This window comes from Struthio camelus, chromosome 5 (genome assembly GCF_040807025.1).
Source record: "Struthio camelus isolate bStrCam1 chromosome 5, bStrCam1.hap1, whole genome shotgun sequence".
In the NCBI taxonomy this organism is placed as follows: Eukaryota; Metazoa; Chordata; class Aves; order Struthioniformes; family Struthionidae; genus Struthio; species Struthio camelus.
Window position 1 is genome coordinate 5,369,983 of NC_090946.1, and position 23,299 is coordinate 5,393,281.

Genomic DNA, 23,299 nt, shown 5'->3' on the forward strand with positions numbered 1-23,299 from the left:
GATGCCCAACTTTTAAGGCAGAATCGTGGTCAGTTTATGAACAAGATTATGTACTACAGTTGCCTGCAACCACAGAAGGCTGGTCTTTGTGGTTTAAAAGATTTCTCCCCTTTGTGGAGCCTTGATGAAGAGTATGAGACTGCCTGTACGGTAACATGCTGACTAGCTTAGGGAGCAGCCCTGCTCTAGCATTTAGTCACAGACTAGAGGATCATAATGTGGGTAGACCGGATATTAAGTCCTTTTCACAGCAAAACATGTGAAAAGAGAGAATGCAGCCCTTAACAAAAATGCACACATTGTAAGCTTGCCATTTCTCTTAATCTCCTCAGCATATGTATGAAAATGGTTGCAGAAAACTTCAAGTCTTTTTTGTTTTTTCATAAAACCGTTAACATTGAACAGTGCTAACAAAAATGTATTTGGAAAAGCCAGTTAGCAAAGTTTAATTTTAATGGCTTATAAGGAATTGGTCATTTTTGCTTTTGCCTTACCAAAAAATAGAAGTGGATAGGCTATAACAGTTAATGCATCCTTAACAAAATTGGCAAGATAATGATGTCATATATTTTTTCTGCATTTCTTTGCACCGTTCTTCATATCCTCTCAGAAGCCCTGAATTGCAGCACTGAATCGGCTGTAGAGCTGATTCGAATTCTTGGCATTTCACTTTTTAGATACATTTTTTGTTGTCTTCCTTTTTCGGTTTTTTTTTGGAGGATAAATTTTCTCTCAAGTCTTCAGGATTGCCTTTGACCAGTTTGAACAGTTAGAAAAGCTCAGATTTCTAAAATGCAGTGGCATTTCCAGAAAAGGAAGGGAATTTTTAGAAGCAGGAATCTTTTCCTCTCACCAGCTGTAGGTTTTTTACTTACACTGCTGTTTATACACAAATATTAATGTAGGTATAAGCATGGCTGTGAGCATGGCTTAATGGTTATGAATATGGTTAATACCCAGAGAAGACTTCATTTATACTCAGCAGAAGGACTGAGAAATATTTTTGTCCTTTTAAAAAAACATGCCACTGAAATGGCTTTATGTTTTACAGTGACCTGCAATCATATCCCCGGAGCCAATAAGATCTCAAGGCCTGATCATGATATATTGAAACCAATGGAAAAATTCCCCTTGTTTCCAGTAACCTACGGATCCATCCCTAAAGCTTTGATTCAGCAAAGACATAACTACATTTTCCATTTATCACTGAATCTAATGGCACTAAGAAGTGCTTAACAGCAAGCAATTGTTCGGTGCTTTGTTAAGTCTGAGCCCGAGAGGTGATCAGCACCTTCAAGACTGCATTCTTACCGTCTTGAAAATGCTGTTATATTATCCTTTGGCTTCCAGATTTGTTTGTGTCCTCTGCAGAACTGTTAAAAGTAATGGGACTTATCCATAGCCTGTTAAATCAGTAGAAAGAGGAAGCGGAAACGTATTCCGTTTCAACTTTCTTGAAGTTAGAAGCTTGGAAAACCTTCTACGAAGTTGCCCAAGAGACCATAACATCTTCGTATTAGACTAAAACTTACGGCTCCTTAAAAATAGATTGAGATCAAGCATAGTAATTGAACCTACAGTTTTAGTGAAAAGCTGCAGTGTCTGTGAAATCAATTTTTCAAATTTCTAATTTATAGACTTTATCAAAAGAGTAAACTAGCAATCTAGATCTCTTCAAATCCCAAGCGCAGAATCTTATCAGTTTTAAGCATTAATTCATTCTCCCAATGGAGATATCACTGAAAGGACTTCATATCACAAACACCACACAAAGAATAACATCAAGCAAATAACAGCATGTGCTCAGTACGAGAAAAGACAACTATTTATTTAGCACAGCGAGTTCAATCATTTAAGCCTTCAATCTCACTTTGATTCTGAGAGAGATGAATTTGCTCTTCTCAGCCTACTTCTCGCTGGACATTTGTTCTCAAAATGATACCACCACACAGCCTGGCACATCAAGGCAGAACAGGAGGTGTCTGCGAAAAACGGGTGTCATTTGCAGGTCAGGACTGAAGTGCATTGTCCCAGCTGCATGCTTAGGAGCTTGTACGGCATCTACGCTTGATCTACCTGACTTAAATCAATGCTAGGCCCACACTTTGAAAAGCGCTACAACACAGTCCAGTATAGTTCAGTATAGTCTAAAAGAAGTGCCTTATTTTAAAGCAAGTAGCCCACATGACTATCGAGGGAGGGGAACAGTAATTTTGAGCTTCTAGCACAATGGGGACACTGTACATTCAACAGGTCACTAGCCGTACATTCTTTGCAGTGATAAGAAACCAGGATCAAAAAAAGAACTCAGGTGCTGCATGGCAGGAGGTGAGTGGCACAAAAAAGACATCACGGACACTTTGTGTGAATGCAGGGGGACAAATGAAGGGTCGTTTCCAGGTCTGTTTTGCTTTTTCTGACAAAGAATGTGGCTTAACCCAAACTGCAGTAGTATAAATATATATATGTATGCATACATACATACATACATATACAGAATATTCTTGAAGGTAGGGTTGTGTATATACACGTACACACATGCACACATGCACACATAAACACAGGTGTTTCCAAACCACCAAAAAGCTCGGTTCCAGATAATGACTCTGAACAGCAGACAAAAATGTTAAGTAATCACAGTAAATTGAAGATCCCTTATGGGCAGGACATACCATGTTCACTGCCTAAGGAGATTTAGCATCTGGTTATGTGCCCAGATGATGAGCTGCAGTCGCATCACCATTCCTGTGGTGTGTTTCCAGATGAAATTACTGGCCTTGCATCTGAGTGCTCTAAGAAGGGGTTCAGATATGAACAGAAGTAGTTAAGGTCTTTGTCTGTGTTGGCTGAGAACTGTTTTTCCTTCTTCTGTTACCAAAGGTTAAAACGAAGATATAAAAACACTTCAAAAAGAAAAGGAAAAAAAAAAGACAGACTCATATGAAGCAGTGTTTCTCTTTCCTCCCCCTGTATTTGTCTATGCTGCTTAGTGCAGAGTAGCTAGATGCTACAGCTGTTATGTTATCACGCACTGCTAGAAAGCTCATGCACCAGGGGCTGAGAGGGAGAGAGCAGGCAGGGCAGCTAGAAGCATCTCATGGAGACAGGTCTCCCTCTTGAAAACAGAAGTCACCATCTGAAAACCACCAACCCTACATTGACAAAACATGAATCAGAAGAGGGGTAGCTGAATTTCCTTCCTCATGAGCAACATAACCAAAACTTCCCTAAAGTCAAGAGCTTTGTGCTTCAGAGGTCTAAGGGAAGGAGAGCCCAGGAACGGCCATATCACACCCCTGATATGGCAGGAGGATGTGGCCAAGGCACTGTCAGGGTTTGGGGGGTCTGCAGCACCCCCAGACCCCTCAGTCTGGGTGCAGGCAGGGGAGTGCAGCAGCCTCACTGTGTCCTCTTGCAGTCGCAGCCAGGGAGCCATGCTGGGACTGCTGCTGAGCTGCGGTCTCTCTTTCACGTCTCTGCTCTCCCAGCACCTTTAACGCTCCTTTCCTATTGTTTGCCCCCCAATTAACCTCTGAGCATCTGCAAAACAATGAGGGAAAATCAGTTCTTTAGACAAAAATGGCATTATAGAAACACCCAGCCATGGTTCCCTAGTTCAATAATAAGAAATTTTCCGGGCTCTAAATGATGTACTGTTAGTAGGAGATACGTTCAGAAAACAGGCAAAAAGTGCTTTAAGCTACCAGGATTTCACCTGTGACTGCAAGCACTTGGTCCAAAAACAGTGTGAACCCAACATACGCATATCCTTTATCTGTGCTGGTAAAGGTAGACATAGACCTAAAACTTTAGCTGTGTGCAATCTGTTGTTCGTCTGAAGGCAGCATCGGATACTCCCAGAGGCTGCATACCTTTGGGAATATTTTAGGAGCCTTGGGAAAAAGAAGTGGATGACAGATCTCACCATAGGAATAGCCAGGCTGTGTCAAAAGGCCTTGTGTTTTGGGAGGCCATTAAGTATGCAGCAAACCAAATTTGGAGGTAAATAAGAAAGACAAGAGCCAAGAGAAGTATTACCAGATTGGGTCAAACACATCCACCATCCTATCCACTAATCTTGCCAGAACCAGATATTGCAGAGACAATACTTGAGGAATGTACACCGTTCTTTTGCCTGGTACCCAGTGAATTTATACATCCAGGCTCAGTTAAACACATATCACATAGGCCCTTTTACTGATCTCTATTGATCTTACTCCCTCTTCTCACAGCCTCTGCTAAGCATCACTCTCACACCTTGCCTGTTAGCTGGGACTGCTGTTGAGCTCCAAGGACTGAGCTCCAAGCTCTGTGGTTCGGACCCCATCTAAGCTCTGACTCTATTTGAAAACAGAACACAAGCAGTGCAGCAGCACAACAGCCAAAAATATCCTAACAGAAGCCCTCAGAATAATGAGATCTGCCCACTGTTCTTGGTGCTGTGGGAAGAGTATCAGCCAAAGCATGAAACAGTCTCTCCCTGTTGCCACCTGCCTTCCTTCTTTTCCTCCTCACAAGGTCTGAGATACTCACCAATGAAACCGTTGCGCAGGAAAATTGTTTCCAACTTCAAAGCATGCAAGAGCCACAAATCCCTGCTACTGTCATAGGAAGGAGGAAAGAAATGCCTCTAGGATAGATGGATTTCCAGCGCCCGTGAATGGGGTCCCAGCTATTCTCATGGGGTCCTAGATCCTGTCTGCCCCTAAGGGTCTTTTGTCTCTTTTGTCTATTTCCTCATGTACAGAGAGGAAAATGCCTTTAGTGGGAAAACATCCAGATGAAAGGCCTGATCCAAAGCCCCAGCAATGAACAGAAAGAGTCCAGCTGACTTGGACTCTGAGGTCACAGCATCCTGCAAAGCCCAGCCTAAATTTAAGAAATACTAGATCCAAAACAAAGTCTCTCCATCCCCAAACACTGCCCGTAACAACCTTGGCAAGCCATGGGATACTGAAGGTTGCCCACCAATGTGCAAAAAAATAAGCAGATGGCAGCTGCTGTCTGTCTGCCTCAAGTCCATGTGGGAGTTAGCCAGGTATCTCCACGCACTGTTAACTGCACTGTTGGGCACAGTATGGCCCCTTTGCTCATTCTCCAGCTGGCAGCTCAGCCAGAAAAAAGACTTCACATGATGTCCTGAGGTGCATACTCGGTTCTACCATGCTGCAGTCTCAGCCTCCAGCTACAGCCAGCTTGTGTTCTCTCTGGGGTGCTTTAGAGTTGTTTTTTTTAAAGTAGGGTTGATGAGCAGCAGGTACACAAGACATCTATTAGAGATCACACTTTGCTATTTGGGTCAAAGAGCTGCCTTCTCCTGTGATTGCCCAGTGCTTCCCCTGCCCTGGGTGGGTGCTGGATGAACATCAGCCCAGCACAGTGTCAGGAGAACTGGATCTTAGCACTAGGCTCTGTCTCCACTTCCATCTTCTTTACCGCAACCCAACTTAAAAACAAACCAAACAGAAACCAAAACACAAAGCGGGGACTCTGGATGGGACAAAGAACACTTTGGAGTTGAAAACAGGGGACTGCAAGAAAGATGGGGGTGTCTCCCAGGGAGGACAGCAGGGGAGGGGAGGGGACACCGTCATTTACACTGATCAGGAGAAGCTGTATTCTATACACAGTGGTATAAGCCAAGATATATTACATGAAAGAACACACCGAGTGCATGGAGTTACCCACATTGGGTCAAACTGGCACAGTTGTCCTGAACAAGACTCTTGGATTTGCAGTTGGTGTTTGTTGTTGACCTATCTAGCTCGCTCTATATATATAGATATGTATAGAATTTTCTGCATGCATTTGTCTCAAAAGGAACTGTACAGCTGGGTTGGGTTTCTCAGCCCCACCCCGTCTCCATCTTCATTTTTTCCGGGCTAGGAATGCCACTCCCACAATCACAGCAAGGGCAGCCACCGCCACTCCTCCAACGATGATCAAGGGCTTCATGTTGTCAAAGATGCTGCCTGGCGACTCCTCAGTGCTGTTTCCCTTGTGGTCAGAGTCAGGGGACTGGCCGGTGGCCTCTTGTGTCTCCGTGGCAGCAGGACCGGGTTTCGGGTTGCTGTGGTTGTTCACGACAGCAGCATCGCCACCTGCCTTCTTGGTGGTAGAGGTGGCAGCGGCAGGGGCAGGCTGCTCTTTGGAAGGGGTTTCCTTCTTGTCTGCATTTGTGGCAGGCCCAGGGTTGGGTTTTTCTGCCTTTCCGGAGCTGGGGGCCTTGGCATCGGGTTTGTTTCCGCTTCGGACGTTGCCTTTGGAATCCATTCCTACAAATGCTGTGGGCAGTGAACCGATGTCAGACGTTCAGGGCAATGCCAGCTCTTCTCCTTTGCCCCGCTGCTAGAGAAAGCCAAGGAGCCACCTCAGGTAGATGACTCAACCCCCTGGAGCGATTGTCTTGGGATGATTCTGACACTGGTCGTGCCCTACCTGGGCATGATACAGCACCTGGAAGAAGAAGCAGAGGAATGAGATGTGAGTGAAGAGGATATAGGAAGCCAGTACTATTCCACCCAAAGGCAACAGGGAAGGAGAGAAGACAGGACTAGAAAACCGTTGGCCCTTTCTTTAGGAATTGTGGGCTGTGTTCAAAGCATCTACTACAGTGCCTGCACAATAAGCAATTCAGACCGACTGTCATCTCAGGCTGCCCCAACTAGGCTCTGTGTATAATAGAGACAAGCCACAGCATCTGAAGGGTGCTGAACTGAATCAGGAACCAGCATTGGCAGGCCTGGATGATCTACATCGGTTATTCACTCTTGAACTTAGCTTAGTAGGTCTTGGAGTTTGACTTTGGACCCCATGGTAGGTGCCCTGAATACAGCCCCATATTTTCTTCCTTGGGTTTACAATGCTCAGGGAAATGTGGCTTCTGTTCTCCCAATGGGACTCTTAAGTGCAACTGTAATAAAAGAATCGACGGAAGACAGAAGGAAAGAAAGAAAAAACACAACCTGATCAACAGTACATGTGAGCGTGGGACCAGTGAAAGCAGGATGGGCCCACAACCAGCTGTGCCATTTTGAGCAAATCCTGGGGCAGGTGCTTCACTAGGACTGTACAGAGATTTTACCCTTCTTTTTAGTCATGACAACAGGACATTCATTGCCAGTTTCAACTAAGGCTAGCTTATAGCCACAGAATAGGCTAAAAAAAGGCTAAAGGCTAAAACCTTTCCTGAGAGGTGTTGTCACAGTAAGTGTGATACATAAAAACTACAAGCCTGCTCGTTGGACCAGGATACTTGGCAAGAGCAGTGCCACCATTCATCAGGCAGACAGTCTCTCCCAGTTTCCCGCCTTCCACTCTCCCAGTTCTGGCTCGCCTTGGTCTCTGTGCCCCTCTTACCATAGTTCTCTTCCACCTACACAACCCTTCCACCCAATGGCAGCTTTCACACTCAGTATGGCTGAAAGTCAGGGAATACACTGAACTACAACAGCACCTCTTTTAACATCTCCTCTATATCTGCCTTCTGCCATGATGCTGGCAAGCTCAGAGTACAGATGGGTTTAGGTGGGGCTTCATTTCCATATTCTTTCATTACGAAGGTGACTCTGCAAATACCAATGTCCACACACGTTCTGTTCGGGTTGCACCTGGGGTATCCTACCCACCCCAGCCGTATATGCAATGCCATTTGTCAGTAACAAGATACACTCATTTCCAACCAAATAGAGCTTAATTTTCATTTGCTCACCACAGCTGCTTTCCTCCTAGGTTAAGGAGAGAACATTTTGTTCCACGGGAAAGCAGATCGATAGCTGCTCCCTGCCTGTAACTCACTGTCTACCCTGTTTGTTTTGCAGCATTATCCCAAGCTAAGTTTAGGGAGTGGTAAATGCGTGATCTTGTCTTATGTTTTCCATCCAGATGGGTGCTGCAGAAAAAGCAGGGATTAATTCCATGACTACCATAGATATCAGAGTTACAAGGCTTATGGCTGTCTGTTTTTGGTGGAGCTACTGGAAAATAAAGCAAAGGCCAGATGCTCAGCTGGTGCAAACTGATGTAATAACTCCAGTGCAACTGCATGGATTTACCATAAAGGGGATCTCACAGTGACTGTGCAAGACTGGCAGCCTCACTCCTGTCTCCTCCTTGCAGTGGTTAGCTGGGCTCGCCTGCGATGCTGAGCACTGTCGCAGGTACCAGAGGTGATTAGCTGGAGCCGTTTTCGCCAAGAAACTGATGAAAGCAGTGAACAGCATGCATGGATCCAGAGAATTCAGCAAATGGACAAAATGGGCTTCAAAGGGTTATAAAAGCACAACAAAAAACATCACCAAAGCAAGCCCAGCTAGGTAGAGGTCTGGGCAGGGTACACTGGGAGATGGAGCTCCCATGGCTTCAGTACCGTTACTACCCAGAGGAAGAAAAGGAGAAGCGGCTGCAGGGCCACTTGCCATTGGGCTTCCAGCAGCGCAGCACCATGTCAACTTAGTGCTTGGAAAATAATGAGTAAACAAGAGGCAGCTGTCAGATCTGAGTGGCCTGCTTTATTACCTCCCTGCTGACCTTCAGCCAGGGGCCTGCCCAGAGCTTTCGCCTGCTAAGTGAAATATGAGTTTATTAACTGTCTGGATTTAGAAATAAAGAGGATCCTCAGAAACCTCCATAGCCAACAAGTCTCTCTGGATAGACGTTTGTTCCAAAATGGCTCGTGGGGTCCAGATCACTCCTTTCATGACAGACAGGGAGAAGGTCCCAGCAACGGTCTATGTTGCTGCCTCTTTTTCATTTCCACCTGGGCAGAAAAGCTGGACTGGAAGAAACCTACTCACAGAAATATAGGGTTTGGGTTCAGAGGGAAACAGGGCAACAGCTTACTGCTTGGTATGAGACAGAAACTACTCTTTCTCCTGCTGTCCCTTGTGAGCCATTTCTTGTCTGATGGCCACTGTCTTCACCAATGCTAGGAAATGACGGGGGAACGCCAATGCCAAAATCATGAAAGTCCATAGCTCACACTGCATCAGGCTTGGTGACCATGATACTAGTACATAATATACTCCCTCCAAACAGAGGAAAATTTTCCTGTTCAGGTAAAGCCCTTAGCAGTCCACATCCCAGTCAGGTCCACTCCTCTCCATTCTCCTTCCCATATATAAGAGCTGATGTCTTAGCCAACACGAAGAATTTAATCATTAGTCTGCAAGGAGGTATCTCTTCCTCTTGAATTCAAATAAAAATCCATCTGAAAAATGAAGTTCTCACTGAACCGCTTTGTCAGAGGGGGATGCAGAACACACCTTGACCAAGAGATCTCCATTTGCATCTCAGTGGAATTAATTAATATGTGCTAAGCTCTAGGCAACAGTAGCTGGACTGCTTCCAGTACAAGAGCCAGCTCCGGTATCCCTGGCTGCAGTCAGACATGTAGACATGCTTAAGCCATGCTTAAGACATCTGCTGTATAGGAATCCTAGTGACACCCCTCTAGATGCTGGAACTCCTCTCACTCGGCCATCTAAAAGGTAAGCAACTAGCCTAGGAGAGTAATCTCAGCTCCTTCTGTAGCATGGAGAAAGAACAGGCACTTCCAGAAGGCGTTTCATTGGACCTACCTTAGACACCTCCCTTTGGGCAGATGAATTGTCCAGCCTTTAGCTGGATAATATTTGGTGAGATGGAGCCTGAAGTCTCCAAAATGCATTAGATGATCCAAGCTGTCCAGTTGTGAAATAAATCATTGAAAAGTGAGAGGCTGATATTCTACCCCCCCAGGGTTTCATAGCCAGCTGTAGATAAAATAGTTGCTAGTCTTCTCTTAGATTTTCAACTCAGTTTAGTTCCAGACTCCTCCTGCTGAGCAACTCTTACTTACATTGCTGAGTATGTGGTATTAAATGGTGTCCTGAAAAATGAAAGAAGGAAATAGTGCTCTCTTCTGCTACTGAAAATCAAAACCTGAAGATCTCCCTTTGGAAACACAAAATATCTCTCATCTATCTCATTCTTCACTGAGGATGGATCATATAATTGGGCATCTTGTACCACTCAGAAACACAATCCCAGACGCTCCCCAAGCTTAACACTTTATCTGTGGTCTGGGACTTGGTAGGTAAGCATATGGTCCTGGGCAAATGCAAGAATATTTTTCCCTCCCTGCCCATTTTACAATGCTTCTGTAAATACCACCTGCCCCACCTTTTCCTTTCTACTTCCTCTGAAGAGCATTCATAGTGCTCTGCCTAATAGAAAACTTGCATACATTCAGGGCCGTATTCCTATGCGCTAAGACTGCATGCCGTCACTTGCAGGGCATTGCTGCTCTGATTTGGCAGCAATTTATCCCCATTTTACATCTGGTGTAACAAAGGCACGGGATGCAAAGAAATGAGCGGGGCTCAAGACAAAATTAGGCTTAGAGGTTAAAGCAGAGGGAGTCAGATTCATCGTAACATAAATATTGAATTACATGTCTGGTGGCTTTGATATCAATTAGATAGGCTACTCATATGCTCTCTAGTATTTGTCTGGTTATACTGTATGATCCTAGCACTAAACTTCTGTTGCTTTCCCTAGAAAGGCTACGTGCAGCCTAAGGTTATGTACAGAGGTGGTGGGGTTAAATCATGGAGTGGGCACACTCACCTCTTTGCTGAGAAATGGGGACCCTCTGTAGCCCAAGGTACCTCAGTTTACCTACATTGTCTCTCATCTACGCCGTTGATTGAACGGATCTGGATACCAGGCTCCTTGAAGCAGAAAAGCTGTGTTGTTGCTCATGGCTTATGCTGCACCAGAGGGGTTTCTCCCACGGCTCTACACGGCACTGATACAAACAGTTCATTACAAGAATTTCTTGGTTTCTAAGTGAGTGTCATTAAAACCAATGCAAGCCCCTTATCCAGATTAGAAAAGGTTTTAAAAGGTTTACAAACCAAACTAAGCTAAAATAAATATCAGCTGTTCTTAAGTGTCCACACCAAAGGGTTTTCCTTCCATGGTTTTCCATCAGTGAAACTAGCCATCAGGAAAGTTTGCCTCACAGTCCTTGCTTAACTGTCTACGAATCAACCCATGGGACTTTGCTGCTGCATTGGTCTTTACCTACTTCCAATACCTGCAAGTTGATGCTGATTCTTGTCTAACCCTGAAGTTCACTACCCATATTTGGAATTTCTGTCTGTTTCTGCCAAGCCAGGCTCCAAAAGGAGTTTGGGGCATTCTGCAAAATTCATCCCAAAGTTGTCAGTATTTATCGGAGCCATTGATTTTTTTCTCTCAGGTCCCCTTCTGCAAGTGACCTGACTCTCCCTGCCTAGTCTTATCTGCTTGTCCAGCCAGGAGAGTAACACAGTACTGCGTTAACACATATGGCCCCTTGCAATGTATGGGATGCGGATTTACAGAAAACCTTCAAGCCTTTCTGAAACCCAGGTATGAAGAAAGAAATCTTATCCTCTCTCACCCTCCCCTATGGCACTTCTGGCCAAGTCTACACAGGCAATTAAAACCTGGGTCACAAAACTGCCTGGCAGCCTTCCAAACCCTGAACTGGGCTGACACTGTCAAACTCAGCATCCGAGCAGCTCAAGCACCCTTCCTGCTCGCAGTGGCTGCAGCAGAGCTAGCAGAGCTACTTGCTGGGGTTAGCGTTGTGCTTGCTTGCAGGTACCTGCGCTGCCCTTCCCCTTGGGCCTCAGGGTGCTCACTCTCAGCAGCACATCCTTTCTGAGCAGCAAAGCACTTAACCCTCTTTCATACCTAGTCAGCCAAGCAGAACATCATCTCCTTGAACATCTTTGCCTCCTCTTTTCTTTTCGCTCTCCTGCCCCTTTGCAGTCCCATGCTTTCGAGGGCATAAGCATGTGCTTGTCTTTAAGCATCTCTGCAGCCCACTTGAAACTGAAAAGAAGGTGCTTTTTCTGGCTTTCAGAAACGAAGTCCGTGTATACTGGTGTGAGGCTTTTTCTCCTCAGCCCTTTGTCTCCTCCTCTTCCCTCATTCATTCCATCACAAAGAAAGTTTCTCTCCAATGGCCTGTTTCTCCACCTTTGCTCTTTCTTCTTTAGAACTCATTACATCTACTTATTCCTCCCCTTCCCTCTCTGCCCCAGTTGCTGCCTCTGCCTACCTACCCAGTCCTCCCCCTTCCAGCTCCCTCTCTCTGCCGCCCACACAGCCAGCAGCACTTGAGAATAAGGTTTTGTGAGAGAGAGACTTCATTCCCTCCCTTCCCTCCATGTTATTTCTTTGTTTAACAATCTGTGCCTTTGCAGGGAGGTTTTCACTTGCCAGCAGCTACCCAGCTCCTTCCCAGGCTGGGAAGAGGGAGCACAGATAATGAAACTGGTGATCAAGAAGAAAAAGAAAAAGAAAAGCCCCCCAAATTCCTGCCACTGTGGGAAGAAGCACAGAGATACCATAGTTCTCCTGGGCTGCTTCTGGCTGCTGCAGCTCTCAAGGTCAGTGCAGTAGGAGCCAGCCAGTGCAACAGCTCTACAGCCTAGCCCCAGCCCAGGCAACAGGACCAACATAAGGAACGCAGCTTTCTCTGCCTCTTTGAAGGGCACTTTTTCTGCCTCAACCCCCCAGCAAATTAGCAAATACATCTATTCCCTCTATTCCTCCATCTCCTGCGGGTGCGGATGAAAGCTGCATCAATCCTGCGCCGAATGGAACAGATGAGTCATTTCTAGTTTTACCAGAATGTATCACAATTATAGAAGGCCTGTCCTCCTCCCTCTGCAGTGACCGCCCCATCCCTGAGCCTCATAATCTTCCTATTACTCTTTCAAGTTAAAACAAAAAGGCAGCAGCTTTGCCAAATGGAGCAGCAGCTACTGAATGTCTGGGCTTGGGTGGGAAGCTGCACCCCATAGAGGTATGCAGACACACACACACACACACGGTCCCCCCTCTCCCCCCCCCAAAAAAAAAGCAGATCCTCAGATGCCATGCTGACACAGACTGTTGTGTTGTGTCAGCAGGCAAGAAGAATTCAATGGACACAGTGGGATTGCATATCAGGCCACAGGAAGATGCACAGTCACCACAGCAAGATTTGGGCTATGCCCTGGGGGCAAGTAAAACCTCCTTCCCCTACTCTCCTCTTCTGGGGCCCAGGCATCTGTATCCTCTCCGTGAGCAGGCAGATAAGGTCTGAGTCCCATCTGGCCCCAAACCTCCCCTGTGCTTCCTATCAGTGCTATTTACTTATTTATCTGAATTTATACTTGCAACAGAAAAAGGTCCAGCCACAAATTCCAGGTGTCCTCCACTTGAAAATATCAACCTCAGAAATAGCTACTGGCCAGGTTTGACCTGTAGCAATGCCATGTAGTAAGAGGCATAGATAGCAGAAAAGGCCTTAAAAATCCTCATCATCTTTCTTCATCCCCGCTCCATCTCCCCTACAGTTCTTAATCATTCTCAGCAGTCTGGAAAAGAAATGCCCTAAAGGTTTGTCTTTTTGGACCTAAGAGGAGCATGTTACAAGTACCCAGGCCCCATTCTCCTGTGTTAAGTAGTGCAGCCTGTGTTGGCTTTTGGGCAAGAAGTTAAGTGGGTCCCTATTACTAGGCAAGCATTAATGATTCTTCCTGCCCTATATCCATTGGCAGCCCCTGAACACCTTGGCCTGAAGCACCTAAACCGTGGGAAGGACCATGCAGCAACTCCATACTGACTGGGCGAGGGATGCAGTCTGCAAAACTCCCACAGACTCGGGAAGGAGGTCTTCCGCGAGGGAATGACATATGTAACCTCGTCTGCTGTCAGTTCTCCTTGAAATTACGTAGCTGGAAGTCGGTGAGAGTTGAAAGCACTCAGCGGTGCTGGAGGAGATGGCCTGTGCTTCGCAGGACCCAGCCCCCCTTTTCTGAGGCTAAGAGAGGGCTTTGTACCTGAGAATATGACCCCCAACACAGACCTCATCATATCCTTCAGTCAATTGCTCTTACATTAACAGAGGAAGAGGTTTTCAGCATCACCAAGGAATAACGAATGCTGAATGCCAACTAATTTCAAGAGCTTCCCAGATCCCTTAGGCAAGTTTTCTATGTTTCAGATGGCATGGCTGCATTTGGTCACTTAAGATCAAACTAGCTTTCTAAGGCATGGAAAAAGGCCCTCTTTTCAAGCACACAGCTTCCCTTTGGTGAGTGCAATTTGCCCCTGACAAAACTGGCTCACAGGATTGAATTACCGTCACTGATTCAGGCACCGGCACCAGCTGGTGGGTGAAGAGCAGGTAATTTTAGACTGAAGTCTGCAGATTTTGTTCCTGAGGCAGACTGTGCACATAAACAGGGAAATTAGGATTTGGCCACTTTGAAGAGGCTCCTGAAAAGAAACAACTTCCTGAAAAGGAAAAAAGAAAAAATAGGAAAAAAAAGCATCGTTTTGACTACAAGAAATAAGGCAGCTATGAACGGAAAGCGCTGAGGCACCAGGCTATTAGAAACTAGGGCTGTTACAGGGGAGAGCCAGTGGTGCCACAGGCTTCCTGTGTGACCTCTGCACGTCTCTTAAGCTTTCTTCTTCAATGCCTCATGAAAATTGATTCAATACGATACAGGAGGCTAAACTCACCAATGTGAGAGCCTCAGGTGGAAGAAACTATAGACATATGAAGTATTACCATCGCTAAAGAGGTCTTGTCCAGGATGGTCAGAGGAAAACTTAAAATCAGCTGGAGCACGTGGCTAAGGCCACTTCCTGATGTGCTGAGGAAGGTGCCAGATAAAAGGTAGTCTGTCCTGACAGGTGAAGAAAGGCTTCTCCAAAGAGAGCTGAGGCTGTGGCTGGGCCACACAGCAATGCCAGTTTGTTGCCACTTGTGGTTTTGTGGCAGAAGGAAGAAATAGGTCAAGCACGTTGCTACAGGTGAACTGGAGAAGGGATTATTTCAGAGAGCCATGGGAGTAGTTAGATGTGTCACTCCTAAGATCCTGAAGCTCAAGACCATTCTCACCTCCTTTTCTTCTCCCAAAGACAGTCCATCAGCAAATCTCCCCATACACAAGCATATCGTCCTGCAGGCTAGATCATGAGTAACAAATTGACATATGGCCAACAGCAGATGTGTAACAGGAGGGCTCACATACAAACTCTGGCTCTAGGTGGAAAAGGCCAGCCCTGGACTTGTAACCATCCAGAAACATGGAGATGGAAGGATGGGTATTGCAGTTCCCTGCTTGCCTTTTTTCCCCACCATCCTCCCAGTCCCAGCCCCTTCTTGATCCTCAGATACCTGGGACATGGTGGTGATCTCCCTGAGGTAGAGACACCATTGAGCTTCATGGCAACTGAACACCACTGCTATTTCCATATCACAATAACGTGGATGACCATCACGCTGCAGGCCTAAGTGCTCTGCACCAGACATTGTGTCAGCACCTAGAAAGCTGCCTTTAGCACCTCTTGGGCCCCAAAGGCAGCTTGGAAGTGAATTAAGAAAAGAAGAGACTAGAAGCATGGGCTGGAAGGACCTCACTGCAGGAAGGAATGTACTCCTGGCTATCTCAAACGTATGTCACATAAGAAACCATCAAAGCCCCATCTTAGAAATTATGAGGATTTGTCCCTCCATAGCTGCTACCAGAAGACAGGGGCAAAATTTCAGACTTCTGAGAGTTATTTTAGGGTAGGAATTAGAATTGACTTTCTGACTCATGTCCAGGTTAGCCCAACTTTTTTCCGTGGGAATCACCTTAAAAAGCTCACTGTTCAGTAGACTAGCATACTGTCATCCCTCTTCCTTCATTTGGTTTGGCCTCAGAAGCCCAGTTTTGCCAGTCTGTGCTCCTGAGATTTGCTCTGCCATTTTTCTAATTACTTCTGCAGCCCTGCCTCTGCCCCTTCTCCAGGCTGAACTCCTCTCCACTGTATGGGCCTGGCCAGACTTGAACTCAACATTTTAGATTGAACATCCACCTGCCCCTGCCAGAAATAGCTTGCCTGAGACAGCCTGGGTTCCCATTTACCTCTTCCACAGAGGCAGCTCATCGGTAGCCTGCAATCAAGCCAGACGACTGGTGTGGCATTGGGAAGGAATAAACAGAGTGATTGATTCGTGGGAGGCTGAGCTCATGCAGCAGCTGTGCTCAGTGGGAAGGAAGAAGGCCTCATTTTCCATGTTGCCTATTAACCAGTGCTCACAGCAAATAGACCTTTGCTCCCTTTAAAGAAATACCACTCAGCACCACAACGAAAGGTGGCTGACCTGTTTCCCTGGCATGGTGGAGGTAGATCCTTCCCCAAAGCTCTGCCCATCCTGTAGGTTAGAGCCAACAGTGATGGGTGTAGACCTGTCACTGTGATGCCAATTCTGTAGGGAGGACCAGAGAGACATTGCTCACATCACTGCAGGTCAGCTGAGCTGGGACCTGCATCAAAACAGGGACTCTGGGATCAGCACAGAGCAGTCAGGTCACATTAGCGCTGGATCAGGAAGTCCACAAAAGGCTTGGATGTGATGTTAGTGAAAAAAATGTGAAAGCTAGGCACGGCCTAACTCTATTCCCGCTGAGGTTGAGGGTTGCTGATGGCTCCAAGGGGATCAAACTTGGACTCTCGACTTTCTTGTCTAAACCCAAAGTAAGCCAGCCTGGAGAACTGTGCACCAGGCTGCTGCCTATGTGTCTCTTGGAGCATTTGCTCCTGGGTCTGTGCCTCTGCTTCTGCTGCCTTACAGAGGAGGAGTGGTTCATCAGTACTGGAAACACCTGGCTTCTGTTCCCTGTCCCATTCCTGGCTCCTTCTGTGACTCTGGGCAGCTCATTTTGTTTTCCAGTGCCTCAGTTTCCCAGTCTCTGAAAGGGAGACTTCCCTCCCTTTCTGAGCTGCTGTGGGAGTAAGCACTTTAAAGGCAGCCAAATGCCATACAAGCATCTAAGTGACGGCGTAGTGTGACTAAGCCTTCTCCCCACCTTCAAACGGTGCTGCGGAGACAGCTGAGGTAATGCAGCACCTCTCAGCGTTACCATAAATATTATCGCAGCTTTTCATAAGGCGTTTGTGTTGAGTTCAGCTGCTCGAGGCAACTCCCCAAGGAGATTATTAGCTACCTTCCAGTCTCTTTTGCCCCCACCCCCACCCCCTTCCTGACGTAATGCACAGCAAATGTGATAAAACACAACGCAAATGCAACTACTTCAGGAATCTCTTTTCATAGATCCCTTTTAACAGCCCCAGCGCACCGTGATCAGGCTGCGCAGGGAAATGGCTGTGTTTGCCAGCAAAGGGAAGGCTTGGAGACAGCAGCACCAAGTTACGGCAAATATTGTTGACCCACTTCGCTAGGATATGAAGCCCTTTCCTGAGCTGTCGCTTGCTCGTCCCCGCATCCCTCCATCCCGGCCCGGGATTAAGCATCGCCCTCTCAGACAAGCCCTTTGAATCTTGATGGGGAGAGTGTCAGATAGCTGAAAAGTGCTTTCACAGGCAGCAGCTGCTTCCAATCACCGCCACACGGAGAGGTTCGCTGGAGAAGCTGCTGCTGCCCGGCTGCATCAGCCCCCGCTGCTGCATTGAGACCCAGCGCCTTTGCCGCTTGCCCAGCATCTTTCCTGCTAGCATCTTCCCCCCGGGGCAGCCAAAGCTGCAGCGATTAATCTGCCCGGTGTCCCCGAGCGCAGCAGCCCCTGCAGGACCCTAGCCCTTGCTCCCTGTGCCACCGAGACACGTCCCTTCTCTCCCAGCTCAGAGGGAGGCATCAACCGTGTTGAGTGGTTATGTTACGTATGGCACCCAGGCTGGACCCAGGAATAGCGTGGGGCTTGCGTACCCCTGGAAAACTGGCTCTGCCTTCTGTTGCCGCATCGGAAAAGGGAGCGAGGGGCAGCCGCAGCGGTGGGATGCAGAGTCTGGGTGCCCCTAGGAGCCAGCAACAGCGAGAGATGGGGCAGAGAGCCCCAGCTTGCGAGGTGCACGCTGCTGCCAGCAGTCCTCCCTGGAGGCTGCCATGCCGCGGCCCGGCTGCGCTGCCTGCGCAGGTGACGCAGCATTTTGGAGCCCAGCGCAGGCAGCTAGCATCGTGGCAGCCAGCCCCCATGTGCTGAGCACCAGCCTCCGCACAGGCGCTGCTAAATGGCCTTTCCTACCCTGCAACCCCCATTTTGGCAGGAGGTGAGATGTGAGCCAAGAGAGAGCCACGCTTGCCCTGTTCCCAAGGCTTTCTCTGGGGTGGACGTAGCAGCCATTTTATTCTTGCAGAGATGCCAATCTACGTTGCAAAGAGACGCACACCATATTCCCCCCTGGGGCTTTACTTGGTTCTTTTCTTGGTGGTTTTTTTTTTTTAAATAATCTGAAATACAGCTCTTTCTAACCTATGCTGTTGAGGTGCTCTGTCTGTAGAGTAACACCACATTTTTGCTCTGTTATCTTTTCCTTCTAGCCACAGCTCCTTTGAGCCGTTTCTGTGCAGCAATATGAGCTAAAAAGCACTTGCAGTTCAGTTCCGCTTCCTTCCCACAACCGTGTTAAAAATACATAGGCTGCAGACCCCAATGAAACCCGCTCCTTCATGCGTCCATCACAGCGTTCACCGTGCAAGGTCCCAAAGGGACAACTAAGGATCCAAGTTTTCCCCTGCCTGGCACCCTGCACTGATACAAATGCCGAAGTAACACAACCCCTTCTTTCTAAAGGTCTGGCTCAGTCACCCAAGGACATGGTTACCTATGGCAGAAATACGGGAAGCGTTAGCAAATCTCTCAGATTGAGGCAAAGTTTTGTCTCAGGCTCTCCAGAGGTGCAAATCACATGCTTTGACTGATGTCCATAGGGGTCGACACTGAATTACATCCGGTGCGGATCCAATCTTATTTTGCACGGTCACCCACTCGAGTGCCATCAGCCCTTTAGAGGCAGCTGAACCTGCTGCTCTCTCAGCCACGTTTCACAGCAAAACCATTTATAGAATTACAGAGAATCAGAAAATACCTTGCTGGGATTAAGTTTTAAACATCAGGGGATGCTGTAAAGCCTGGCTTTTCAGGATCATAACACCGTGCACAGGCTTCCAAAGAGAGACCGTTATAACTAAAATCATTTCAGAGCATCTCATTTTGTTGTGTTCTGTCTTGGCTTTAAATTTGGGTTTCTGAGACTCCCTCAGAAATAGAATCAAGTATTATGTTTCTCACTTGATAGCTCCTTTTTCCTTTTGGTACCTGACTGTCATTTTTAGCCCTTCAAAATCACAAGGTGTTTAGAGCTTAAGCCTTTCCTTGACACAAGACCTCCACGCCACCCTGTGTCCCGCCCTGGGCAGCTCTTAGCGCCTTGGCTTTTTGCCACGCTCTGCTTTACTCTGCGGTTTACAAGTATGTTCATTTGGGGTTTCTTTTCTTTTTTTTTTTTTTTTAAATAATGCTTTTGCAGCTCTGTTGGAGCCACCGATGCAATAGCAGCAGCTCTTTCGCGCTGCGGGGATCAACTTGCTGTGCTGCAGAGAAGGGGGCAGCTCCCTGCCTGGGGACCAGGGAGCGACTCCTGCAAGATCTACTGCAAGAGCTCTCACTGGGTCCTTCAGCGTCAGTGACACCCCCTCCTCCTTTGCTGGCCTGGCCAGCGCTGCATTCGGCTCCGCTCAGCTGCCCCCCACCCCAAAGAGCGTGGTTTGCTCCCGGAGTGGAGATTAGCTGCAGATACCCGAGAACTAAGAGCTCGGGTCTCTGCAGGGAATAGATACAGAGAGATATATAAGATTATGTATATATAATAGAAAACATCGGTCCGAGCACCCAGGCTGGGGCCGTAGGGCCGGTCTCACTGCTCGGCTCTGGGTTCGCGGTGCTGTCTTGGGAATAACCTTGGGGCAGGGGCGGCAAATGTTTCATGCCTCCCCTCTGCCTCTTGGAGAAGACGTCACTAACTTGCTCCTCTCCACCGCAAAGCCCGGCTTTTCGTGCTTAGCCCGTCAGCACCTGGGAGACTGCCAATCCATCCCCGGGGCCTTAGCCGAGAGGGCCGAGGTTTCCAAGTTGGGGGGATTCTCCCCCACAAGCCAGCAGCTAGTATTCAAACACCAGAGGCTCTAACAGCTTGCCCAAGTGCATTAGGATCCCCACTTCCTTGCAGCTCTGCCTGCTTTCTAGTTTTTGTGGTGTGCAATGTGCCGGCAGGGCAGGGGAAGGCAATTTTCCCCTCTAAATGACAATTTTAAGGCTACTTCCAGGCTAGCTAGTGGGTACCTTCTCTTTCTCAACAGCAATAGCCACAAGCAAAAAAAAAAAAAGGGGGGGAAACGGTAAAATAGCAGCCCCAACCACTGAGCTAAACAGCCGTGACCTTGACGGCTCCCTTCAGCATATCGGCATCCTGAAGGACCTGTCCCCTCTGCCTGATCCAGCACTGCGCCAGGGTCTCACCGTGTCGCCAGCAACCCCCAACGCGGCTCGGCTGGCGCAGGCAAAAAGATTGCGAGGGCAACTCCGCGTGCGCAAAGCAAGGCCCCGAATCTTGCGGCCCGCAGGCTTGCAGGCGTCAGCTTGAAGACGGTTGCTTTGCAGTTGAAAGGGAAGAAGTCACTGCAGCCAGACACGGGCCCGATTCGGCGCGGGGCGATGGGGGCCTAATTCAGCGCAAGGCGATGACCTTTCAGGGAGAAAAGCGCAGAGATCTCCAGCATGCTCCAAGGGAAAGCCCCCTGCTTAACCTCGGTGCAGCAAAACCCGAGCGCTCGCTCTCCTTGCTGCCCGCAGGAGGCCGGAGAGGATCTGGGGAAGGACGGCCGGATGCCTCCCGTGCAAAAAAACGCTTGCATGGAGAACTGCCCTGCCCCTGTCTGTCCCCTCTGCAACGCCTGCCTTGCCCTGAGGCCCGACCGAAGGTGGGGTGGTGCACCTCGGGGCTCACCAACCCTCCGTCCTGGCAGCCGGCCAGAGGAGGGGGCACTGGCAGAGGACTAAAGCTGTGCGTTGGGGGGGGAATTCTGCCTTTTCTCCCGTGTCTTGCCACAATATCACGGGGTTAGAGGCTGGTGTTGGGCCCTGCAGCTGAGAAAGGAGCAGAACGAAGGGAAATGCTGAAGGTCAAACCTGTGAAGGTCAGACTTTTAGAGGTCAGTCCTGAGATGCAGCAGAGAGCTCAGTTCAGCATAGTCCATCCTCCCGCTCCCGACAGCATCCTGCCCAAGCCCCACCCAGGAAAACGGGACTGCAGCGAGCAAGGCAGCGCTTCCTCCTACCGCCCCATGGCTGAAGTTTTCCCAGGCTGACCTCCGCTCAAGAATAAAAATCGTTTTCCTTCCATCCGCCCCCATCAGAAAGCACCAGAACCGCCACAGAGCACCGAGTCAGGAGCAGGGACCAAAGCAACAGGTCTTTGCAGACACGCAGGGCACAGATGCACGGAGATGTACGCTGACAGGCAGGAACGTCAGCAGGCTGAAAAGACCAAGACATGCTCCTCTACATCTCATTCCTGGAAACACCCGCCTTGAAACAGGAGCCCTGGTCCGGTGCCCCCTCAATCCATCCTCCCACCCGTTTGGTGCAACTTCTCCTGGTAGCTTAAAGGAGGCACTTTTGCCTCTGCCATCTCTCCCTCTCCCCCCCCCCCATCACCTTTTTTTTTTTGAATCATCACCTTGAATGCCTTTCCAGCACAGTGTTTGGGGGTCGGGGAGGGAGAGGACAATATCAAAGGATATTCCTCAGATATCAAAGCGCCCTCTCCTACCAGAACAAACCCCAACTTGCAAAAGGCTAAGATTAACAAATGGGGCTGCTGGCTAGTCCCAGCTGCGCTTGTTTGCTTAGCCCTTTGCCTCCGGATCGACAGCAATTGAACAGCCACAGATACCCGATCAAGGCAGAAGGAAGGGCAAACAAACAAGACTGTGCACGCAGATAGGAGGAGAAACTTCACAGCTGGAACCCGAAGCAAAACCTTTGCCGAGGGTGGGGGAGGGAGGGGAAGGGGCACCATTTTTCCTAATAAGATCAAAATATTTTAGCTAGTGATGCAGTTTACCCCCTCCTTCCTCCTGATGGTATCATTTCCGGTATACAGTCAGCTCCGGTTTTATATAGCCAAAGCCAGTTCTCTGCCTCTACAGCGCTTCTGCAACATGCTGTTCCCAATCTCCACCCTAGGGCTGATGCCTCCCCCAGCCCAGCAGCAACCCCGGCTCTAGTTAGGCAAGCGCCGCACATCCCGCAAAGGCAGCAGGGCTAGAAAGCGGGTACGCGGAGGCAGGCGGGCGGGCTGGCTCTCTCCTACGCACTTGCACTGGTGGAGGTGCCTCTTCTGGCTGCCTGACCTTCAGGGAGCAAAGAGGAAGGAGCTGGAGCGAGAAGGCAACTGCCCCCAGCCAGCCCCTCTGCCCCGGCCTCGGGTGCTTTGAGCAAACAGCACCGGTACCAATGAGCAGAGTCAACAGCGTAGAGATGCCCTCTCCTTCCCGAGCCGGCCGGCCCGGCAGTCCCCTGTCCTTCCTTGCAGGCAGCTGCAAAGAGGCAGACGCTCACCTTGAGCAGGTAGATCTGCAGCTCGCTCTTCCCCTAGGCTGCCCTGAACGCCAGCGGCCCGCGTCTCTCCGCCGCTCGCTAGGCAGCCCCTTGCCGCTCCGTCCCCCACCTCCGCTACGCACGGAGGTGCAGCCGAGAAAGCGGCAGCCCTTACCTTCGCTCCTCCGGCCCTTTGCACGAGTCCCACCTCGGCAGCCGGCTCTTCCGCAGAGAGGAGGGAGGGAGGGAGGCTCCAAGAAGGGAGCGGGGGGTGGGGGGGGGAGGAAAAGGAGGAGGCAAAAAAAACTTGGGAGTTTCCCACAATGCACTGCTGAGGACCGCATGAAGCTGGAGAGCCGGGGAGGGGGAAGAGGAGAGCGGCGGTCCAATCCTGAGAGAAGGGCTGGTGCTCTGGATGGGGGCAGGCCGCCAAGGAGTGGGGGGGTGTGTGTGCGAAGGCAGGCCGGCCCCGGCCCCGGGTCCCCAGAGCTCATCGGCAGAGGGTCCGAGCCGTGTTTTGCTGCCTCGACAATTAGGGACTGCCCGTGCAATGGGGCACCGAGCACCCTGCCTGTCTTTCTCCCTTGCTTGCTTTTCCAAATCCAGCTTGCAGCAGCCCAAAGCGGGGAGAAATGCACTGGGGGGGCTGGCAGAGGGCCAGCCTGAGGAGTGGCAATGCCTCTGTGTGTAGACAAGGGGAAAAAGAAGAAAGGAATATGGGGCTTCCCCGCTCCAGGATAAACAATTTCTGAGTATGAAGACCCCAAAGGAGTGAGTTGAGGAGGGGTGGCAAGCTGTCTTGCCAAGGGGAGGCTCTGCCTGGGGGAGGGAAGAAGCTAAAAAGCTGCGTAATTGGGGCGGTTTTGTGCCAGCTCTAC

General features: G+C 48.9%; 1 protein-coding gene and 1 non-coding gene across 2 annotated transcripts in view; one reads left to right on the top strand and one right to left on the bottom strand.

The window, feature by feature from the left end:
• LOC104141492 (NACHT, LRR and PYD domains-containing protein 3) overlaps window positions 1–23,299 on the top strand; it is a 57,684-nt gene that overhangs the window by 11,710 nt on the left and 22,675 nt on the right. The gene's annotated exons all lie outside the window — the stretch shown is intronic.
• Window positions 1,804–22,834, bottom strand: LOC104141490 (uncharacterized). Its single transcript, XR_011141239.1, has 2 exons — window positions 22,597–22,834; window positions 1,804–6,456 (listed from the first exon to the last, which is right to left on the bottom strand). It is a non-coding gene; the product is annotated as an uncharacterized protein (transcript).